A 23,492-nucleotide genomic window follows, 5' to 3' on the forward strand; every position below is an offset into this window, starting at 1 on the left:
CCCCCGCCGCGCCGCCTCCCGGGCGCTCCGCTGGGCTGGCGGGCACGGCCGCCTCCCGGGCGGGGGATGCATGCGGGGGAACAAAGCCCCGCGTGGGGCGGGGCGGGGCGGGGATGGGTCGGGCGGGGCCGGGAGGCGCTCCCCTCCGCCCCGCTCCGCCCTGGGCCGGGTCTCGCCGTGCGCCCACCGCCGTACCCGAGCCAGGCTGCCGCTGGCGGGGCGCGGGCGGGCTAGCGGCGGTGTCGCTGCCCGCGGGCGATAAGGCAGATAAGGGCCATGAGGGAGGCGGCTGCGGCCGGGCGATAAGGGGAGGGGCGGGAGGGCGGGAGCGAGCCCTGAGGGGAGCTGGGCGGGCCGCCGAGCGGCCGCTGAGGGCTCGCTGTGAGGGCGGGGGCGGCTGAGCGCTGCCCGCCGCGGGTCTGCGCTCGGGCTGCGGGGCCTGAGGGACGGGCGGGGCCGGGGTGGGCGGCTGGCCGGGGGCCCGATAAAGCACCGCCGGGAGCCGGGGGCGGGTATCCGTGTTGACATAGCTTTGAGGAACGGAAGAGCTGGGATAACGTTTCCAGGTAGGAAGCAGTGGGGGTGGAGAGCGTGTTGGGATGCTCCTCTAGCAAGCACAAAGCAATGGTGAAGGATGGACTCTTGTGGAAGCGCACTGCTGATCTAAGGGTGTGCTACATATAGCCAGTCCCTCTCAAGGGAGGGGCCCAACAGGTTTCTTGTGCCTGGGAAGAGGCAAAATGCACCGTACCTAAGGTCTGGAGATGGACCACAAGTGAAAGACCGAATGTTTTGCTCTGCTTCGTCGTCTGGTTTTGTTTCAGCCCTCTTACAGTACTGAGAATGTTTTCCACGTGATGCAGGATATTTGTAAACCTATTCTGCAGTGTGCACCTGCTACAATGGTTGTGTCCTCATCTGTAAGAGCCAGGCTGTGGCTCGTGAGTAGACAGGGCTGCTGACTGTGTTTTCTCACCTCCCTGTAGTATTAATTCATTTTGAAAGCTCTAGCTTAAAACTATTGTGTAACTTAAGCACCAAGTACAAGAAACGTGTACAAATTACTGGGTCAGCTGCTGAGGAACCTTCTGAAGGGCATCTCAAAAAACTTACATTTAGCGCTCCAAACAAAAGGCTGAGGTTCAGCATCACTGTGGGGAAATGAGGGGAAATACATCCCGGTTGCCATGGAATTTGATGTGTTCTGAGAACTGGGTATAGCATTTACAAAGCTGGGTAGAGGAACTCAGAGAGAAATACTACTTCTTCTGTCGTGCTCTGTGGGGTGTTGCTCACACGAGATCATTTCTGAAGGCAAAATACTTGAACACGGTTTTCTGTTGAATTCAACATTGCCCAAAATGCTGAAAGCTAAATGCGTATCACTGCTTCTGCCTTCCAAAGAAATCACCAACATCACTTCCTACAGCCTACATTAACTTCTGTACTACTTAAACATATAAGTCACTGAATAAGGATTTCTCTTGAATGGAGACCTTAAGCACTGCTGATTTATCACCTCAGTAAGGTTTTTACTGTTTTTATTGCCTTTGCCTTTTACTTGTAAGCAATTGCTGCTTGGTAGAAATTGACTCCTTATATCTAAAGAGGTAGCAAACCCTGTAACAGGAATCACTCTACAGCCCCTGAATGGACACATTTTACAAGAACAGTTTATAACCTCCCATATCCTCAGTGCCTTTTGCCCTAGTGGTCCTCAATCCCTCTATAGATGTGGGACTGGGAGTGCGCCAGTCATGCAACGGCACAGGCATATTGGGGACATCATCTGCATTTTGGTTGAGTGGCAGGCATATTTCTGGTAACAGCACTGTGGAAAGAACAGGGTGCAAAGACTTTAAATGCTTCTTGGAGATCTGTATTGCCTTCCCTGACTGAAACTGGGCACAGCTTGCCATGGAGGCAAGGATGCTTGTTTTGATTCTGAGCTCCAGCACTAATTCAGGGCAGGCAGTTCATATTGCCATCTGTACCTCAGTTTTTCTATCTGTAAGAAGGAAATGCTCATCACCCTGACTTGCAGCCAGAGATTTTGTAAAGATGAGTTGGCATTTTTGGCACATTAACAACTATCCTTTCTTAAAAATAAAAGTAGTGTGTCGTAGTAGAAGTAAAATACAATTCTTGTATGTTTCACATTTTAAAATATATTCTCAAATCTCAATTCCTCCAAATTGGAGGAAATGTAGCTGATAAGTATCAGCAGGCCTCAAACTAAACTTATCAAGGGATCTTTGTTTCACTTTATATTGGATGATTATTGGGCAGCATCCCTCCCTTCTGACCGTCACTCAAATAATTAGTCAGCAGCAGCGGATCTGTGTTTTAAGGTAGTGCCATGGCATTAAGCTTTGCTTAGCTGAAAAAGGATACAGCAGAGCCATGCCAAGTGAGCCAGTCCCTGCAGTGAGGACTGGACACAACTGAGGTGACAGCAGAGGACAGAGACTTCACTTCCCCTTCTGCACAGCTTGAACTTCCTTGCCATGGATGATGTTGCCAGCAGTGCAGGCTGTGTAATGAGCATTAAGCACTGCCTTTTACTTCTGGCAGCACACTATTGTGGCTAGGGTGATGAGGGACCAGAAGAACATGCAATTTCTGTTTAATAACAACAAAAATTTTTCATTTATCTATGCTCTGTAGAGGAAGACTGTGCAAATGCTCTGTGCGTATCACACCTGAGAATGGTTTAAATGGGTGAAACTTTGTCAAGACAAAGTTTTGCTGTTAGTGAAAAAAAATAAATAACATTGATAAAGGATTGAAATCAAGGCAGAACTTATTTGAATAAATAAGTCATTTTTTAAGATATAAAATATCTGATAAAATATGCCAGTGATATAGATAGCACTTGAAAAATAAATTCTTTCCTCTGTTCTTCTGTGTGAAGTGGGAGTTTTGTCTCCGTTAGAGAGGATCCAAGATTAGTTTCTGTGAACATGGATAGTAAATGATAGGGTTGACTTTGTTTCATAATGTCTTCTAGATTTCTATTAATATTTAATTCTTTTTACTTCTGACAATAATTTGTTCTTATGCTGTCTTTTTGTTGTTGTTTGTTTAGGTGGTTTTTTGTTTGTTTTTTTAAATCTTCAAATACAGCATCTTTGTGGTCTTGCATAAAGGCAATTAAAACATTTAGCAGAGATTTCTTTTTCTTGATGGCAATTTTAGGCGACTGTTTAGTTATATTTTTGAGTGTGAACTGGAACATCTCAATGATCTTAAGGGTTTTTTTCCAAACTCTGTGATTCTATATAACACTGAATGTTGCTTAGAGCATGAGCAGGGGTTGTGCTGTCTTTATCCAGCTTGGCCTAACTTCTTGTGAGCTAATGTTCTCTGTGCCACTAACTTCCTTTTTTGTAACTGTCTCAGACTGGGCTCCCTTTTTTGTATTCCTGAAAGAGCTCTGTGAAAAGCCTCATGTGACAAATCAGTATGTTTCTGAATTCATTTCCCAGAGTACTTAGCTTTGAGGCTATTAACTAAAATTGTTGGATTTCTTTCAGTATTTTTAACATACTAATTCTATTTAATTCTCTCTGTGTTTGGAATGCTCCTTTTAAAGGCAAATGTAGTTTTTCTAAATTGATTTTTCAGAACTTTGCCTTTGAGTCATTCAGTGCCTCTGTATCACACTGGATAGCCTGCAACAAATTAGGTGAATTACCTTTTGTAAGTGTTTGATTTGTTGTTTGTTTTTTTCTTTTTTTTCCTTTTAACATTTTTTAAAGTTTTCAGTTAAAGATAGAGGGTTGAAACTCATTGTCCAAATGGTGTTTATTTGTGTGTTTTTTCCTCTGTGTTTAGTTTTCTCCAGCTCACAGTACTGCCTTTAGCCTATTCATACAAATGCATTTCAAGTGCAGTGAAATCCTCTGGTGTACAGAAAACCCTGCTGAGATCACTGTGCTGCTGAGCTGTATGCATATGCTGAAGTAGATCTTTGCCCTGAGCAGGAATTCTACCTTTGCCCCTAAATTTGTTCTTGCTTTGGCTCTAATGAAGACTACCTCTGCAGTTAACAGCAAAGCTTTTATTATTTGATTACAGCACATGTAACGTTTAGTCTGACTGGGAGATCAATTGGCAGAGCAGTGCCAGAATAGCCCTGTTTTTGTGGGCAGCTAAGAATGACTTCAGCAGAGACTGATATGATGACTTCACACATTTTTCTCTTCAGGTGCGGACGTAGTGATTTATTTTCCTGTGTAGGTCACACCTAAGAGAGAGGAGACTTAGATCCAATCAAGCTACCAAATGCCAACAAATATTTATGAGACTTCTGTATTTATAATGGAATCACAGAATGGTTTGGGTTAGAAGGGACCTTAAAGATCATCTAGTTCTACCTCCCCTGCCGTGGACTGGGACACCTTCCACTAGACCAGGTTGCTCAGAGCTCCATCCAACCTGGCCTTGAACACTTCCAGGCATGGGGCATCCACAGCTTCTCTGGCAAACCTCTTCCAGTGTCTCACTGCTCTCACAGTAAAGATTTTTTCCTAATATCCAATCTAAACCTATTCTCTTTCAGTCTGAAGTCATTCCCCCTTATCCTGTCACTACATGCATTTGTAAAAAAGTCCTCTCCAGCTCTCTTGCAGCCACCCCTGCTTTAGGTACTGAAAGTAGGCCTACAGGAAAGCCCACAGACTGATGTGATTTTACATCAAACTTCAGTGAAAGGAGGTTGAATGGCTATAAATATAACAGGTATAAAGCATTGTACTTAGCTGGGAAGGAAAAGGTTTTTTTTTTCCTGAAGAGAGTTTGGAACACAAATTGCAAACAATTGTACCTGTCTCCAAGTTCATTAACTTCTCCAGTGAGCTTCTGGATAAAGCTAGAATTGTATAATAAAATTCTTAACTTCTTTTCTATCTGTTTTTTCCCCTCTAGAGATGGAGAGAAAACAGGCTCCTATCCCATAGAACCTTTCCCCTGTTCTACACTGGTACAGAACATACGCTTCTGAAAGATTTAACTGGAAACAGAATAATTAATGCACCAACAGGGGTTATTTATTTTTTATTTTTGAAAGAACTGCTTTCAAATCTCAACAAGGCTTTGTGTGAAATAGAAATTTAAATGTAACATTCCTCACATCCAAACAGGTGTGCTCAGCTTGGTCTAGAATGTGAGTCTGTCTTACAGGAATCAGAGTGAGCATTCAGTTGTATGTACAAAAGACGCTAGTCCACTTATGTGGAGCCTTAGGTTTAATTCCCTGTGCCAAGTCTCGTGCATGCAATTTGAAATTCTGTCTGTCTTATCATTAATGTTGCAGATTGTCAGTACATTCTGGAATTGGTGCTTCTCCCTTTTGGTTTGATATGAAGATCCTCCTTGAACCTGAGTAACCTTTCTCAGCAGAAATTTATTTTTCTTCAAGAAATTTCACTAAAGTCACACTTTACGAGAGCAAAGGTATTTTCTTAAGGCATTTTTTGTAATTTTCTAAATCCAATTGACCCTGAGCAGTTTTCTCTTCACAGGTTAGTCCTTACTGTCTCCAGTTCTAACTTTTGTCATTTAGTAGTAATAGATTTTTTTTTAAAATTTTGTTTTTCCTGATACCTAAGATAAAATTATTGCAGGGAAGCAACTTCCAAGTGCTACATGGGTTTTAAAGTTTTGCATGCATACTCTCCTGTCTGGTAGTCAGTTCTGTCTGTGCTTCCCCAGTTTTCCTGCTTGTATGCCTGCAGCATTTTTGCAAAACATGGAAGAGCTACTCTTCTCATACTTCAAACGGAGAAAAGAGATAAAGAACCTCAGCAAGTGCTTTTATTGAAGGTGAAAAGACACCTGAGCAGGCTGTGTGATCACTGACCTCATGAGCCACCACCTCCATGCAATGACACCTTAGTGTACCAGTACTGACTGGTTCATACAGGTTCAGCAGTGCTGTGCCATGTGTGTTTCCTGGCTTGGGAACCTGCAGCTCAGAGCATTCTGCATTGTTCTCTGCTGTGAAGCGTAAACATGCCCTGAATGACTTGTCCAAGATCCCACAGGAAGACAGTGGCAGAGCAGGGACATAATGTGAGTTTTTTTCCTAAGCATCAAGCCAACCTTCTTTATTTTGGTTTCTAGGCTACATAAATTGTAAGTGAGTAAAAACTCTGTGCATATGGAAAGACTACAATTTTTTTTTGAAAGGAGGTTAACTCCTGTAAGAAGATGTGTTTTGGGGACTGGAGAGGATTGACTGCAAAAGAATTAGGTATGCTAAGGAAACAGTTTATTTTCACTGTTGGAAACACTTTATTGAAGTTAGAGTAGGAATGCATTAATCAGTAGGACTGTATTGATCTGCTCTATTATGTAACAGACTGAAAATAATGTAGGAATTTGTTAATATTCTAATACATTGAGGAATGTATTAGAAAAATATTAATTAAAATTTCATTTAAAAAAAGGGTTTCTCACTATTAACAAATGGTGCATTCTTTATGTCAGTGTTAATCTCCTGGTTCTCGATTCCCTGCTCCTTCCTGTTACCTGTTACTACTTCACAGTCTTATCTTATGTTCCCTGGTTTGCTGAAACCTGCTAATCTAGTAATTATACTTTCACATTCAGTTATGCATTACATTTTTTTAGGCATCACATGGAATGTGCTTGATGCCACACAGTGACATCTGTACATACAGGAGACAGAATTTATCATTGCAGGTTTTGCAGGTAGGGTTGGGGTTTCATGAAAGTTAAGGTGTAGTACAAAGAGCTAATTTCATTTTTTTAAGTGGCTGTACACTGTAAAGGTATATTTTCCAAGGGAATATCTCATGAGATATATGGAGAGGGATGGCAGGTATTCAGCTTCATTGGGATAGGGGTAGGGTGCCCAACTTAAATGCATCTGTGCAATTGCATGCAGTGTGGGGAATAAACGAGAGGAATTAGGTGTATATGCCTGCAGGGCTATGGTCTTGTTGGCATCACAGAAGTGTGGTATATATCTACATATAGGTGACTCTGTCCCTCTGCTCTGGTGAGAACCCCCTGGAGTGCTGCATCCAGCTCTGGAGCCCCAACATGAGAAGGGCCATGAAGATGATCAGAGGGCTGTAACACCTCTCCAATGAAAGCAGGCTGAGAGAGCTGGGGCTGTTCAGCCTGGAGAAGGGAAGGCTCCGGGGAGAATTCCTAGCAGCCTTCTGGTACCCAAAGGAAGACTGCGAGAGAGCTGGAAGAGGGACTTTTGACCCAGGCATACAGTGACAGGACAAGGGGCTATGGCTTCAAACTGAAAGAAGGTAGGTTTAGATTAGATACCAGGAAGAAATTCTTTACTATGAGAGTGGTGAGGCACCGGAGCAGAGAAGTTGTGGTTGCCCCATCACTGGAAGTGTTCAAGGCCAGGCTGGAAGGAGCACGAGCAGCCTGTTCTACTGGAAGGTGTCCCTGCCCATGGCAGCGGGTTGGAACTGGATGATGCGTAACGTCCCTTCCAGCTCAAAGCGTTCTAAGATTCGATAAGGCATATACTGCAGGGATCAAGGCTCACACTTTAGGAGTATAGTGGACTTTGCAGAGACTTGAGAAGTGTTGCTTTCCACCCAAGATGGAAACACCCACTGTTTGAATTGGAAATTAGTTGAACAGTTAATGTCTCTGCTTGTAGCTACGGAGTTGATGTTTTTACTCTCTCCAGCTGAAAGTAGTGCTGAATCTAAGTCTCAGCAACAAAACATCTTGACCTATGAGTATTTGAAAGCTACTTCAGGCTTACAAAGAGGCTGTGTTCGGGAAAACTTTGTGTCATATTTGACATTTTTTCAATTTCTCCGTAGTTATTATTTAGCGCTTTTTTGGGGTTGTTTTTTTACTTCGGGGGTAAATTAGCGTGTTGGTGGGCATGAGACCGAAATGGGTTGAGTGACATCTAGTGGTTAGGAATGAAAATTTGCATGATCAAGTGTTTTTCCCGCAGAACAATGACAAGTAAAACAATTCCTAAAAATGGACTGGGATTAATTTAGAATCTAAAAGCCTTGAAATTTAGAGCAACTTCTTCTGTCAGCCTCTGTAAGCAGTAATCTTTCTGCATGATGTCTGATGCCAAGGAATGAATTTGATATTTGGTGCTAAAGCCCGATTACTCTCAACACATTCTAGTGTTTTCTTGTGTCACTTTCCCATTTCATTGTTTATTTGGTTTTGGAAATATTTTTACATGGCTCTCCCTTTGCCACAAGCAGAATGACTTTAGATCATAGAGTTTTCTGATTAATTTTTTTTAGGCCATTGGAGAGTAGTGATCTCATCAATAGCTCTGTTGCGAAAAACTTGGTAAAGTTGATCTTGGTAAAGGTCAACTGTTTTGTACTGCTGAGAACCCAACTTATTTGTTGCTCCCAGTGCTAGAAGAATTGACACTGTTCACTTCCACTGGAAAGGATTCTAGTCCAGGTCTCTGCTATCTCAGGCAACCTTGACAAATGGATTCTGTCTAAGGGTACAGAATGGATTATACCTGTATAGTGCCTGGTGGAGGAAATGGGTGGCTTTAATAGGTTCTTTCCTGTTGTAATTTCCAATGACTTCTTTTCTATGCAGCTGTACCAGTGTAACTCCTCTTGCTATCAAATAAATACTTATGGACAAATTCCAGCTGGCCAGTTACCATTGAAATGGGAGCTAGATAAAATCTCTATCACTCTAGGGCAGTGCTTGGCATCTTGTGTTATACAACACTGCTTTCCGGTCAAATTTGGAATGCTGAGAAATAAGCTAGGGTATGGTCATATTTTTTTAGATTTCAGTGATGAAAATGTTGTGCCTTCCTACTTGCCTTGCAGGCTTCAGAGAAAATGGAAACAGATGTTTCCTCAGACTTGAGAAAGGAGTGGGCTCCACTGAAATTAGATCTGTCTTTCTTATGGCTTCCTGAGAAGTCACAAGCATATGAAGAAATCTTCCCACCCATCCATTATAGTAGGAAGCTGGGTAAGTTGTTTGGTCAAGTTTAGACTACCGACCACTGCATATACAGTTATGGAAAATTCTGGGAAAAGAGGTGGCATTTAATATGTAGGGGGAGCAGAAGCTATGTCAATCTCTCTGGTCTCATGAGTATTTGATAGGGTTTTGCATACATCCAGATAACTCTGGCCAGCTCTATTTCCTCTCAGTTCTTCAGGGGTGCAGAAATGGAGAGAGGAAGATAAAGGGATATGTGGCACATGTGCTGTGTGTTAGTAACATATCTGTCACAGCTGTGGGATCTGAAAGCAAAAGGAAGGAAGCAGGTGAAATCTGTTGTGCTCAGAGGAAGCCAGCATGTGTTTGAGTGCTAGCAAAAGGAAAAAAGATTTTTCCTTTTAAAGTCTGTGCTCTCATACTGTGAGAGTGGAACAGGCGTGCCATTGTTAGATACCTCCTTTATGACACTGTAAGTTGGGCTTACTTGTTTGGTTGCAAGTTCTGCGGAGAAATTCACACTGCAATAGGGACAAAGCCTGAGTTCCCCTGGATCAGGGGCTATTATGGACAGGAGCTGCATGTAGGGAAAAAACATCAAGGAAATTTTTCCAAAACTTGTGTAGTTATAGCTACTGGGATATAACAGAAACAATTCTGAATTTAGCTTCAATGCTCTATGGGGCAGAAGCAGTTCTTCAATGTGTATGTCTATTGAATTATCACTTCTGCACAGGTTTTTAAAGTATATGTAGTCTGACAGCAATTACAGGGGAAGCCATGCCAGCTGCCTCTCCTGCAGCGAGCTCAGGCTCTTAGGCCTACAGTGGCAGTGCCTTTCTCCAGCCATGTTTTCATGCACACAAGTGTAAGAAATACCTTATTGTGTCAAACCTGTGGCCCACCTAGACTGGTATCTTTGCCTTGGATGAGAAATAGCAGGCAATACTATATGGAGCAAGGACAGGATCCTGGCCATTCATTTGTGCATTCCTCCCATTCTTCCTCAGCATCTACAGTCACTGGATTAAAATCTCTGGGAGGTACACCTGTGGCCATTCCCTTACCCGTTTTGGAACGGCTGTTCATAAATAAATTCTCTTTTTATAGCCTGCTTTTCTGTCTAGCCTGCTGATATTATTGGTCTCCTAGTCCCACATCACCAAAATTTCACTACAGCTGTGTTTGCAAAATGAAATTATTCCTTTTGTTTGTTTGAAACCTATCTTGCATGTAGTTTGAGTGAATGGCCATACTTGTAGTATTGCAAAGTTTGGTGAGTAACAATCTGGTCTCTTGACTACCTTCATGATTTTGCAATTCTCAGTTTTATCCCCCTCAGCCTGCATGCCTCCAAATTAAGGAGAGAAATTTGTCCTCATAATGCAGCTGCTCCATCCCCTAAATTCCTGTTGTACAATTTATGTGCTTGCACGAAACATGAGTGCTTAAATGCGGATACAATTCAGACTCTCAGTAGTTACATTTCCCAGCTGTCTGTCACAAGGCAGAGTTGGCTGCCCAGTTAAAACAGCCAGAGTAATCACAGCCTAACTCTTTTTTGAGCACCTTCTGTCTGACCTTTTTTAAAGCTGTAGCAAGCAAATTCCAAGAACACTTGTGGGATGAATGGCAGCAGCTTTCTCTGTTTGTGGGTGGAGACTGGCCAATTCACAGCCATCCCTACGGATGTTCAGCTTTTTCTTGGCCTGAAACCAACTGTTACAAAGGGCCAGATCCTCACTAGTTGCTTATTTCTGGTCATTTGTGTTCCAGTGCTGGCTAGACACCCATTTGTACTTTTAGTGGTGATTCCTGGATATTTACTGTCTCAGCGCTGAGCAAGTAAAGTAACTTTTACCTTTTGTTAGTTATTACCCCACTGTATGTGACAGGATACCCATGGTGAGAATGTGATCTGCTGCAGGGCAGATACATGTAGCAGCCAAAGCTGGAGGCACTTGCACTGATTTTGTCCAGGACACTGATACCCTCTATCTTGAGAAGTGGATCTTTTGTGCAAGTTGCTGCTGCAGGCAGCATCTCAGTTCACTGATCCCTGGAAAGGGTGGAAATTACCTTCCAGTGGTGTGGTTATGATAAAACTGGTTCATGTATGTTATCATTCTTGGCTTCTGGCAGCTTATCATCTTGGTTTATTGAAAATAACTCAAATATTGTTTTTAATAAATCAATCAATTTTAATTAATTGATGAGGGTTTTTTTTCATGGAGGAGTGAGTAACTCTCCTTGGGAACCCATGTTGAGCAAAGATCCTTTTCTCAGTTTTAGATCCTGTAACTGATTTGACTGAATATTGCTGAGTTTGCCATATTCATGTGCAAACAGTGTGTGCATGTGCATTGCAGTGACCCAAATTGTGTAAGGCACGGGCACATCTTCTCTATGAGGTTCCATAAACACAATACCATGAAACCTGAAGCTCCTTTTCTGGATGCATTCTGTATAGCACTGTCTTTCTGTCTCTTAATAAAAATAATACTCCCCAGAGTCAATCTCCCATGTCTCTAGCTGCTGCATTCTCACTGCCAAGAATGTAACCTTGTCCACCCTTTCCACCAAATGGTGTGCTGGAAGCTTCGTAGGTCAAACTATGAAATGACTGCATGCCAGAATAAACTCTCACAGAAAACTAGTGAAGAATAAGCGCGTACACAGTTGGCTTACGCTGATCTCACATATTTTGTTCTCAAAACACCTTCTACATCTAAGGATATAAAACTGTCCCTGTAAACTGTAGGCCTAGCACAGTTATTATAATGAATGATAATTTCCCTTCTTACAAATTCTTACTATTTCAAACTAGCAATTATCCATCTTTTTTCCTGAACAGAAAGAGACCAGCTGCTTTTTCTCTTGGGTGCTTTACCAGTGCCTGTTGAAGCCAATGCAGAGTTCTTGTACTCAGCTCCACTCAAAGAAGATTTCTGATCTTGCAGGGTTTATTTTTTTTTTCAATTTTCATGTTTCATCTAATAAAAACTACTATGCTAGTGCGCAAACTTAGAATAATTTGCAGCTACAGCAACACTAATAGTGTAAGGAATAAAAGTGGCTCAGGGCAATTGCTCCCTCTGCTGTGTAATCCTCGTGCCAGAAGCTCTGCACTTGCAGTAGTCATTCACCTTTGCTTTTCCTGCGACACAGTTATATTGCTGGGTGTTGGTGCCTTGTGCATAGTTTTGAGAAATTTTGAGACACCTCAATCCCTGGACCTTCAACACCAGAACATTAATTTTTTTGTCACAATAATTTAAAAATAATCACATTTTAATGTTTATAAATATTTGTTTAAAATTTTTAATTTTATACTATAAAATAACTGTAAATATTTTGGATTCTGCAAGGTGTCACATTTATGAATATTTGAAATACAGCATTTCTAGGATTTTGGTTTTATGAAGCATAAGAAAATTTTTGATTTACATGAAAATGGAAAAATCCAGTACTTTCAGTGGATTTTCACATACAGTAAATACACTGCTCCTGAGAACCTTCCATATAGCATAGATAGTGTTAACGAATTCCTCATTTGTATTTATGTAGCACAGACAGAGCTAATAAGCAAATAATTCCTTAGTGGTGGTGGGTTTTGGATTTGGGTCTTTTTAGCTTTTAATTTTTAATTTTGTTGTCCTTCTTCGGGGAAAACTTGGTTTTTAAGGATGAGACAAGCATCTCAGTGTGGTTAATGTGATTCCTGTGGTAGACAAGACATTTCAAAAGGGAAACAACATGTCCTGGAATGTCGTGCAGCAACCACCTCATCTCTTGAAGACTGTTTTCCAGGCAGATGCCCAAGGAAGAACACTCTCAACTCTTGAAAGTTCCTTGCCCTGGTATTTGTGAACTGTGTTGTCACAGGGGAGTGCAGTTTCAGAATGCTGTGGTCCCAGGTACACATCAGATGCATCCAAGACACAAAGAGCCACAAAAGTAGCACAGTCTTGCTCTCACCACCAATGTGTCCTGAGCAGTCATGTACCATTAGGTGGCTCTCAAACTGTAGAGAACACTTGCAATATAGAGTCATAGAATAGTTTGGGTTGGAATGGTCCTTAAAAGGTCATATTGTCCACACCCTTGAAACGAGCAGGGACATCAACTAGAAGAGGCTGCTCAGAGCTGCATTCAACCTGACCTTGAATGTTTACAGGAATGTGGCATCTACCACCTCTGTAGGTAACCTGTGCATGTGTTTCACCACCTTCATCGTCATAAAAAAAAATTCTTCCTTATGTCTATTCTAAATCTACCCTCTTTAAATTTAAAAACATTCTCTCTTGTCCTACAGCAGGACCTGCTAAAAAATTTGTCCCCATCTTTCTCATAAGCCACCTTTAACTACTGGAAGGCCACAGTAAGGTCTTCCCAGAGCTTTCTCCAGGCTGAACAACCCTAAGTCTCAGCCTTTCCTCACAGGAGAGGTATTCAAACCCTCCAATCATTTTTGTGCCTCTTCTCTGGACCCACTCCAACAGATTGATGTTCGTCCTGTGCTGTGGACCCCAGAGAGGGTGCAGTGTTTCAGATGGGGTCTCACTGGAGCAGAGTAGAGGGGAAAAATCACCCCTTCAGCCTGCTGGCCACACTGCCTTTGATGCAGCCTGAGATATGTTTGGCTTTCTGGATTGCAAGTGAATATTTTCAGTTCAGGTGCAGCCTCTCATCCACTACCACCCTGAATTCCTTCTCCTTCTCCTTCTCCTTCTCCTTCTCCTTCTCCTTCTCCTTCTCCTTCTCCTTCTCCTTCTCCTTCTCCTTCTCCTTCTCCTTCTCCTTCTCCTTCTCCTTCTCCTTCTCCTTCTCCTTCTCCTCCTTCTCCTTCTCCTTCTCCTTCTCCACTCTAAATTCCTTCCTCCCCCAGCCTGTGTTGATACTGAGGGCTGCCTCAACTCAGGTGCCGCACCTTGTGCTTGATTTCATGAGGTTCCCATGGACCTACTTCTTGAGTTTGTCCAGGTCCCTCTGGCTGGCATCCTGTCCCCCAGGCATGTCACCCGCTCCACTCAGCTTGGTCCTTGCACTCAAACTTGCTGAAGGCACACTAAGTGGCACTGTCTATGTCATTGATGAAGATATGAAACATCTTTGGTCTCTGTTCATAGCAGCACAGACATCAAGAGAAGCTCTTTACATGCCTCTATTCAACCTTCCAGCTCTATTCACTCTTCCACAGTTGAGTCTGCTCTGGGATTGCACATTCAGTGACTATGAGGTAGTGTAGGAGACAAGTTATCAGGCTAGACTGGCCTTTCGTCTGACCCAGAACAGTTCTTGTATCTTCCATTTCTGTTCTCTTTTTTGGGTGAATTTTGCAGAATACCTTGTAGGTCAGCCAAAGTCTAGCCAACAGAGTTGTCAAAGAAGATAAACGTTTCATTTCAAGACCCATCTCAACAAACCCTTTCTTTGTAGCCACCAGACTTTTGGCTTTTTTTTCCATTAACATGGCTGCAGTCTTTCCATCTGTTAAACAATTTTACCTCTCTCAACCTCTCCTTGTATGATAGATGCTTCAGACCCTAAATCATCTTTGTGGCCCTTGTGCTGGGCTTGCTACACTGTGCTCATGTGTCTTGTGCTGGGAAGCTCTGTCCTGGACACAGCATGTAGATCCTCCATGTAGGATCTCACCAGTGCTAAGCAGACTGGAAGAAACACCTTCCTCAACCTGCTGGCAATGCTCTCACTCGTCCAGTCGTGGAGGCTATTTGCCTTTTTTTGCCACAAGGGAATGTTGCTGGCTCATGTTCAACCAGTATCCCTAGACCCGTTTCTTCAAAGTGGCTTTCCAGCTAGTCAGCCCCAGCCTGCACTGCTGTGTGGGGTTATTTCAATGCAGGATTTGGCATTTCACTCTGTTAATTTTCACGGCCTATTAACCAGGGTCCTTCTGATGGCAACACAAACATCTGCTGTGTCAACCACTCTTCCCAGTTTTGTACCAACGGCAAAATTGCAGAGGGTGCACTCTGTCCCATTGTCCAGACCATTAATGAAGATGTAAAATACTACTGGCCCCAGTATCAACCCCTGATGTACACTGTTAGTCTCAGGCCTCCAGCTGGGCTTTGGGCCATTGATCACAACCCTTTGAACCCTTTGACAGTTCAGCAGGTTTTCACTCCACCTTACAACTCATTTATCCAGCCCATGCTTCATTGCCCTCTGAGGAATTTCACAGAGTTAGTTAAAAAATGTCAAGTATGAATTGGAAAGTAAATCCTTGTTCTTGTAAGATATATAACATTTTTATTGGGTAGACAGTAGCAAAGTGTTTCTGCTGCTTTTTTTTTTTTTATTTTCAGTCAACAGAGAATTTCACAGCTCCTGCTTTGTTATTTCTGCATGGCTGAGAACAGGGTAAGGTTATTTTGTTATAAAGAGTGAATTGATCACTATTCACTGCATAGACGATTCAGTGAAAGCATGAATTCAGTTATACAAATTATTTAGTTATTTGTATTTCATGTAGATAGGCCATCTCTAGAAAACTGTGGAAACAATATTAGTAAAATCAATTGTGCAAGTGTTTTCCCCAACTTTTGAAATAGCTTCATTTTCTATAATTTAATTGTCCTTTTTGCCAGGTCAGATAATAAGTGAGCTCATGTGAGTGAACTCCTATTACTGTATCACCTGGAGGGCCGAGAGTTTTGCATGAAATCTCTGAGCAGAATAAACAGCAGAAACTGAACTAGTGCTCTTTCTGAGAGTTCTTGCTTGATGTCCTAATCTCTTGTGTGTGTGTGTGTGCGGGGGGGGGAATCAAGAGCTGACTGAGCCACAGCTAGATCTAAAGAACCAGCTCCTCCAAACTGTGTGGTCTCCACACACTTTGATGCTTTCCAAGTGAATTTTTCACTGTCACAAAGATTGCTGTTTGCTATTTTAAAATGATACTTCTGGTTCTCAAACTTGAAGGTGAGAATCTGTTCATATTTAGGTGTTGGATGTTATTATTGAAACACTTTTGTCCCCAAATGGAAAAGAAAGGTCAGAAACCTTTCAAACTACTTCTTCCAGGAGGCTGATAAAATGCAGTTGACTCTGAAACAAGACTCATGCTAAGATATTATGCTTTTGGAAAAGGACTTTGCTTGAGTATTGCAACTCTGGATAGTCTGATTTTAAGACCAATGTGATTTCAGGCATTAGTCCCTGTCAGATACAGTGACAGAGCATAATGGAGCTGATCTGTGAAAGCCTGCAGTTAGCAGCTGTACTGTGAGCTCTGCCAACCAGTCTGAGGTGCTCAAGCAGGAGGAATCCAGAAGTAGCTCTGCCACTCCAGCTGCTACCAGGCAGGCAGGCTTTCTGCACTCCTATTGCTGTCACCCAGGCTGGGTAGAGAAGCCAGCAATTACTGGCTAGTGCTTGCAGTATTCAAGGCTGGGCTTGGGCTTAGACCAGGCTCCACACTGAGTTAGTACAATTGTTCTCTGGGATGATTTCATGTTTCTCACCAAACAGAGCTCAGCTAGCCTGGTAACCCTCCAGTAAGGACTGACTTGAGCACCTGTAGCACCCACTGGTTTAAGCACCTCTAACCAGGTTTCCTTCTCTATGTGTCTCAGCTTTCTCTGTTGATACACAGGGCCTGCCTACATACACATTTCTTGGTACTAATGGAGAAGACAATGAAGAGGTTATTGGAAGTGCTTGAATGGATGCTGATCTATTCTTGTGACAGCCACACCCCTCCATAAAGGCAGGCAAATACTGAGAGTAGCTCTGGATTATTAATATAAAACCTGAAATACACTTGCTTTTTCAGCATACTTTTGTTGGTTTTGAAACCACTTTCTAGTGGAAGATTCCCTACCATGGCAGGCAGGTTGGATTAGATGATTTTAAGATCCCTTCCAAACCAAACCATTCTATGAATCCATGAAACTATGTTGTTGTGAACAGGTTGATTGAAAGATCTCATTGCAAATAGGGAGTTTAATATGGAATGGTCCAACAAAGTGAAAGTGGAGCTTCTTGGCAAGATGTTTATTCCAAAACTGCATTATTTTTGGCTGGAGAATGGAAGCAAGATTGTATGTGTTACAGAACACATGTAAAGAATTCACTGTACATAGGCTCCAGGTCAAGACTATTCGTATGAATTATTCAGTGGATTATTTTACTTAAATAAAAGTGGGTGACAAAGGACAGGGGTGAGCTATCAAATGTTCGGAGACAGTTCACTGAAGTGGAATTTATCTTCAGGTTTCTTGACTTTGCCTAGCTTATCTTCTATGAGAAAATTTTAGTGTAGGCCTGCAAATAGGGGCCATGGGACTCTTATCAAATGACTTCTGCAGGTTTTTATTCCTTTTTGAACTACATTATAAACCCACCTTGTTTTCAAAACTATTTTCATTACAGTTGTGACTGTTTTCGTTATAGGAAGCAGCAGACTAAGAGAAAATAGTGAGATTATGAGTGATGGGTGTCTAAACCAAAAAGGGAATTGTTCACTGAAAAGATTAATACTGAAGATTTCTATCACTTCTGACCACTTGTGACCAGGAATTGTTTTGTGAAAAGTTACAGAGAGAGGAACACTGAAGAAAATAAGGGAATTTGGGAATATTAACAGTTTTCTTGTTAAAGAAGAGCTGAGAAATATGCAGCCTCAACTTTCTAGTCCTCCATACTAAAGAAAAAAGGAGAAAGAAAAAAAGTCAGTATTTTTCCAGAAAAAAACATTCGTAAATGTATCCTGATTCTGCCATCAAGATCAAATAACTTTTCTTCGTGTATCTGTTTCTTCTTTACAAAATGAGAATAAGGGTAGCGGGCAGTTTTTGGAAGGTGGTTTGAGATCTGTAAAAGTAAGTGCAGGCTAACACAGCACTACTCCCCTTTGATGCTGGATGCTCACCATGATGCAGGACTAACAAGTTGCTGGCTAAATAATCGTAGGACATACAAGTATATGACACAAACAATGACTTTTCTGATTTTGCATAAATTCATGTGATTTATTCTAATTCCTTTTGTATTTTTTCCCATGGGAGAAAATCAGGCAGTTGCTTTTTCCAGTGCTGAGGTATAAGGTACAAAGCTGATTCTGATGAAAAAATATCCTGTGATCTCTTGATGATTGATCAAAGCAGGTGATTTTGAACTCGGTTTTAATCCATTATTTAAACAATATGCTAAATAAAAAAAGCTTTTGAATAACTTCACATTTGTTTTACCTTTACAGTACTTACTGGTTTAAAAAAAAAAAATCCTACTCACTGTAAACAAGTGAATTTGTAGCTTTTACTCTGATTTTCACAGGACCATTGACACCACTTCTCTCCTTGAGCCACTGCATAGCAGTACAGTTCACACGGTACCACCTAAAAGCTCTGCTTTCTCCCAGAAGTGTCAGATCTCCTGTGGATATGTTGTAAAGGCCTCCTCTGTGGGGTGTGAATGAATTCCATAGGTATTAATGGATAGGGGGTAGAAATGGACACCAGAAGAAAGTGAGTCAAAAAGGGCAAAAGAGTGTGCTGAGGTTGTGTCTGAAAGTCTCTCAAAACCTGATTAGCTCCAGAGTCAATAATGCTATTGAATCCACAGGCATGGATGTATTAGCATATGAGGCAGCCAAATCTGCTGAAGGCCACCAGGCCACCAGCAAACATCAGGGTCAACAGTGGGATGCCAAACTCGCATGGCACCTGAGGCAGTGATTATTGCTGCTTGCAGAAAGCAGCTACAGGTTCAATACCAGCTGAGACAAGGGACCACTTGAAACACTTTCTGAACCCCTGCTAGAAGTCCATGTTGTATCAGTGTGATTTTCTACTTCTGATGAAATGTCTGGGGTTGGCCTCCCAGCTGTTGCTCCAATCTTGGAACTACAAGTTAGTGCGTTGTTTTGAGCTTTGTGAAAGGGATGTATTGCAGGTAGTTATCTGCTATTGAAATTAACAGCTTGACTTTATTATTAACAACAGCTTTATTTAAAAAAAAGAGTTCTTGTAAATATGGGTTGTGAACTCTGTGTTGCTCCAACTTGATATTTTCAACATATGCACTGATAAACTTGTGTAAGTTCCTCAATGATTCCTGGCAGGTCCTGGGACCAGAACAAGCCTGAAGGGCCAGGAGCTGGGGTACTTCAGGTGACACAGACAGGAGCTGTATGTTGTGGATGGGGCCTTCCTCTAATTCTGTTAATATACATTTGTAAAATTTATTATACAGGCTTATCTAGACTGGTCAGGTTATTTTTCTGGGTGCCACATTTGTTAGATACTAAGATGTGGTGGGGTTTTTTTTCATTTGTTTATTTTAATTTTTTTTTTCTTTATTTGTTTTTTGTTTGGTTGGGGTTTTTTTGTGGATTTTTTTTATTTGGTAAGCTGAGTTTTGCATAAAAATTATAAGTTATTAAAATTTTGCAATAACGCATTAAAATTTTACTAAAGTATCTGAAATATGTTAGGCATATTCACTACCTTAAAAAAATTATTAAAATATAGGCATTTTATTAGTATTTACACATTTCATTATTAGATATCTAAATCCTGAAGACCAGAAGCAAGAGTGATGTGCTGGAGGACAGAAAGTTTTATATGAAAGAAGGAAGGACATCAACAGGCGAAAATAATGTTGGAACATATAGGGGAATAGACTGGAAGGGCTAGGCCTTAGTTTGTCACATTTTGCCATATTTTGGAAGTGGTAGATGCCACTCTCTTCTCTCTGGCTCTTAGGTGTGACTGGAAACAGGAATATTAGTTTCCTTCTTTCTCAGTTCCCTGGTGAATTTCAACTGTCTTTGAGTTAATGCATCTGAAGAAAATAGTCTCTTTTCACTTTCTAGCTAGCAATAGCAAAACTAATTAAGGCATAATTTTTTTGCATAACAAGAGCTGGAAGTACTGGAACAATGAAAAGACAATGTTTTGTTCTGTGGTAAAGACCGGAAATATGCTTGTCACGAATAACGATGTTTTATAGAAATGAAAGACTATTATGTAAATTTGTATTTGTCAGAGCTGCAAAATGGAGACTAAATACCAATTATGCTGCCAGTGTTATGCAGATCTTTGATTATGAAAGGCTGAGTTCTGTAGAGCACACCAGTGCACAAGAGACAGGCTGGTTGGAGAAAAAAACTTAAGACTTTTATTCCCTGCAAAGGCAGTTCATTCAAAGAGGTGTTCAGACTGCTGGGAATATCTATTTCACCCTAGGCATGCTTTTACTGTGTTCTTCACACAGGGCATAGTTATAGCAGTCCCCTGAAAATTTTAAATCTGCATGAAACATGGCACAAGCTTGCAATGACAGTAGGATGGCTTTCAGGAGATCAAAGAGCAGCTTTTAATATTCAAGTGCTATGACTGTGTATCCATAAAAAAAAATCTAGTAAAATCATTAACCCTAAATTTTAATGGAAAAAGCAAAACCTGTTAGTTCTCCAGATCCTTACAGGGAGATTTCAATTGACTTTGAGGCAAGGATTTTGCTCAGTAATAAAACTAGTAACTGATTCAGTTGCTACAGTAATTACTTGTTTGTGTTTTGCTGAAAGGCGATCTAGCAAAGCGGAACATGTCTCTCTACAATTCTCAGTATGATGCTTATAAAGAGCCATCTATGGGTAATCTTAAAATTTCAGGGAAAAATGCACTATTTTAATTAGCTAAAGATTTAGTTTTCCTTTTACTATTACCAGCATAATGCAAGCACCTTACAATTAATTAAATTATTCATCATTTGCAAAGTTATGTAAGACAGAGGAAAAACTAATTTTTCTATTAGCTGTTTCTCACTTATTCATTTCCCCCTTGTGAATTAATCCAACACTAAGCACCAAAGCATCAAATATAATATTAACTAATGGGGGATGTTATTTTTCTTATATTGCTCACCTATTGTTACCTTAAATGAAAAAACCTAATAGAATCCAGCTCACAAGACAATTCTTCACTGACAAAAAGTCAATGTTAATTCAAGATCTTCCCCTTGATGCAACAAGTCACTGTAGGAGACTGACTAGGAACAAAATTTGCTGCAGACCTCATAGTGAGGAAATGCATCCCTAGATGAATAATTCCATTGTTCATCAGCTCAAAGACATGTGTGGCAGATCTGTGAGGAGAGAAACAAGGTGTCTAAGTACACAAGGTTCACCCCATAAAAGGAGTTCTCAGACAACAATGGGTTGTGTTACCCTCTGTGATGGCTACATCTGATCCTTCTCCTTGCCCTTACTGTATACAATTCCTCATTGAATAAAAATTATCAAGTGCATACATATTAAAGAAAATGGGTAAAATGTGCTAAATTGCTTTTATTACCTAATTTAAAATCTTCATAATCTATTTGAGATGCAAAGGTCTAAAATACTCTACTCATTAGAAGTGAATTTCCAGCATTGGTAACTGAATTCAAGTTCTTCATCTCCCAGGATAAAAGTTTGAGTGTGCTATTACAAGAAATGCAGGATGAGCACAAGAAGAAGAGAACTGTTGACACCAAATCATAAACTTGCTCACTCACCTTTGTTGCAGACCAAGAATCATCCCCAGAGAAATAACTTCTCCTTTGTCTTCTTTTAATTTGTAATTTGTAAATTAAATCCATATACAAAGCATTCTTTGCTGATGCTCTTACTGTATCAGCTTTTCATTTGTAAGTTTGTGGTCCCCAAGACAGATCAGGATGTCAGTGTTGTGCATTTCCTTGTGAATCAAAAGACCTTCAGCTCTGTGGGGTTTAACCTGTTTTGCTTAAGGGAGGCATTGCTGCAATTTTGTACCAGGTTTCTCCTATATTTTTCCCACATGACTGTGTTTTGAGACTGAAGACAAATCCATGATGAGCTATGGAGGATGGGAATTTGGTGACAAATGACTTTTAATTTCTTCTGCTGTTGTGTGGGTCTGTAAAAAGAGAAAATCTTAGCCAAGCATGTTGGTCAGTAGCAAGGTGAGGTTTGGATAGGGTGACAGGGCCCTTCCAAGTCTTGTGGTACCTGTCTATCTGAATTAAATGACACCTAACCTTGGTCAGGCCTGGAAGGACACTTTTTGTTCAAAAAAAGAAAAAAATGTACACGGTGATAAGACCATTTCCTTTCTCACAGCGTCTCCTTTAATGTCAGGCCTGAAATATGAAGTCATTAGGGGATATTAAAACAGTGCTGACAAACTAATTAACAAAAGACATTACGCCGGATGGGCTCAATTTATCCTTTTTAATGGTTCTTATAAATGGGTGCCGCCAATTAAAATTAATAAAGATTTACCAGCGATTGCCCAGCATACACTGTTAAAGAGCTTCACTGAAGGTCGCCTTAAAGTCAGCCTTGTCAAAGCTGCAAGTTCAGCTCCCAATAACAAGCCATGCTGAGTTACTCTCAGTTACATTTTCCCAGGCAGTTTCTCTTTCTTTGTGTTTGGCTGAAGTTTATACACTTCTGTCTCTGTCTCTCTAAAATCTCATCCATCTGCCTGTTGACTCTATTAAAAAATATCCCTCCATTCACTATTAGATTTGTCACAGTTTCACAAAGGAGAATCTCAACAGTCAGTATAATGAGAACTTTGTTCTTCCCAAATCTGTCTGTTATGAAGAAATCCTTGAGTAACAGCTTTCATTTTAAAGCATGCTTTATTTTCTTACTGTCAAATTAAGGTACAACAGTGTCCTTGCTTAGGGGCAGAGTATGGATGGTAAAGAATGCCCTGTGTAGCTATAGCTTTGCTCAGTCTGGACTGGATTGAATCCTGCCAGGTCATGCTCTTATGGCTTGCAACATTCCTCCATGTGTAAGTTATTAGAGATTGAAAATATGAATTATGAATGCATCAAGGGAGGGGTCTGCTAGTACCCTGGTGACTAAACATTGGTGACAAATAATAATTGCTTTGCAATCTGTCCACCAAGAGGACAACAGCAAGGAGACTAGCCATTCAGTCGGGAGCTCATCTCTGAGGTTCTGCCCTCCATTTCCATTTCGCAGGGCAGTGGGGCAGGCAAACTGGCTGAATGCCATTCTTTTCCACTCATACTTTCCTTGATAGAAATGCTGTCAGAAAGACTGCTGAAAGTGGATAGATGGAGAGGCAGCTGTAACTTGTGCTGGGCTGTGTTGGCAGGTCTGTGCTGATCTCTGTGTCATGGGAATGTGTTGGCTGTAATGGGAATGAGACAGACCGTGGGAGAAGGTGGAATTGCCTGCTTAAGAACTGAATGATATGGCTCAATCTTTTTGAGTTGCTGCTCTTACGGATTCCACAGAAAGCAGCCCTAAGGGGCAGCGGCTGTTGTCCTCTCATGCATATTTAGAACTAGATTGCCAGTCTGAAAAGACAAGGCACGCTAACACTTTTGGAGAGTAGCAAACAGTTCCAGATTCATTAATCTTCAGTGTCTGGTAAGCAACTGCTGTATGCTGGAAAGAGATCGGAAATGGTATTTTCTGTTTTATTCTTCGTCAAAACACTGATGAACTGCAGTAAATTAGCAGTTAAAAAAAAGAGAAAGAAACCCATGGGAGCAAT

The 23,492-nt window shown here is 41.3% G+C and overlaps 1 long non-coding RNA gene across 2 annotated transcripts; it reads left to right on the top strand.

Moving 5' to 3' along the window:
* The first annotated feature begins 4,577 nt into the window (after positions 1–4,577).
* LOC146436122 (uncharacterized) lies at positions 4,578–18,903 on the top strand. 2 transcript variants are annotated; one of them, XR_014852534.1, is made up of 5 exons: positions 4,578–6,256; positions 6,637–6,717; positions 8,280–8,494; positions 8,838–8,985; positions 18,262–18,903. It is a non-coding gene; the product is annotated as an uncharacterized LOC146436122 (long non-coding RNA). The 2 variants fall into 2 exon arrangements; XR_014852533.1 differs by having other exon boundaries at positions 8,280–8,448.
* Positions 18,904–23,492: the final 4,589 nt, after the last annotated feature.

The sequence above is a fragment of the Lichenostomus cassidix genome, chromosome 5 (assembly GCF_008360975.1).
Source record: "Lichenostomus cassidix isolate B80296 chromosome 5, HeHo_3.0, whole genome shotgun sequence".
NCBI classification, from domain to species: domain Eukaryota; kingdom Metazoa; phylum Chordata; class Aves; order Passeriformes; family Meliphagidae; genus Lichenostomus; species Lichenostomus cassidix.